Source organism: Schistocerca gregaria, unplaced genomic scaffold, assembly GCF_023897955.1.
Source record: "Schistocerca gregaria isolate iqSchGreg1 unplaced genomic scaffold, iqSchGreg1.2 ptg000131l, whole genome shotgun sequence".
Classification (NCBI taxonomy): Eukaryota; Metazoa; Arthropoda; class Insecta; order Orthoptera; family Acrididae; genus Schistocerca; species Schistocerca gregaria.
The window spans coordinates 1,466,316-1,467,452 of record NW_026061717.1 but is presented as its reverse complement, the minus strand read 5'-3'; positions in this window follow the sequence as shown (position 1 = coordinate 1,467,452).

Below are 1,137 nucleotides of genomic sequence, written 5' to 3'. Positions count from 1 at the left end.
ATTCTGTAATCTGTAGACCTTCAGAGTGTTGATGAAACACAGAAATTGCATCGGGATTGAATACAACAGGCACCATGCGGACTTTTCTCCAATGGAGTAATGTCTCAAACTGTCTACGCTTTGATAAATTCCGTGAAGACCAGTAGTACATTCCTAAGCACATCTGGAGGCATTCTGAAATCTGATGACCATCAGAGTGTTGATGAAACACAGAAATTTCATCGGGATTGAATACAACAGGCACCAAGCAGTTTTTTCTCAATGGTAGTAATGTCTCAAACAGTCTACGATTTGATCGATTCCTGGGAGACCGGTATTAGTTTGAGAAGCACATCTGGAGGCATTCTGTAATCTGTGGACTATCAGAGTGTTGATGAAACACAGAAATTGCATCCGAATTGATTACAACAGCCACCATATGGACTTTTCCCCATGGGCGTAATGTCTCAAATTGTCTACGATTTGATCGATTCCTGGGAGACCGGTAGTAGTATCCGAAGCAGATCTGGAGGAATTCTGTAATCTGTGGACCCTCAGAATGTTGATGAATCACAGAAATTGCGTCGGTATTGAACACAACAGGCACCATGCCGACTTTTCTCCATGGGAGCAATGCCTCAAACTGTCTACGATTTGATCGTTCCATGGAAAACCAGTAGTAGTTTCCGAAACACATCTAGGGGCATTTTGTAATCTGTGGATCTTCAGGGTGTTGATGAAACACAGAAATTGCATCGGGATTGAATACAACAGGCACCATGCAGGCTTTTCTCCATGGGAGTAATGTCTCAAACTGTCTAGGATTTGATCGTTCCCTGGAAGACAAGTAGTAGTTTCCGAAACACATCTAGGGGCATTCTGTAATCTGTGGACCTTCAGAGTGTTGATGAAACACAGAAATTGCATCGGGAATGAATACAACAGGCACCATGCAGACTTTTCTCCATGGCAGTATTGTCTCAAACAGTCTACGATTTGATCGATTCCTGGGAGACCGGTATTTGTTTGCGAAGCACATCTGGAGGCATTCTGTAATCTGTGGACTATCAGAGTGTTGACGAAACACAGAAATTGCATCAGGATTGAATACAACAGGCACCATGCAGACTTTTCTCCATGGGAGTAATGTCTCAAACT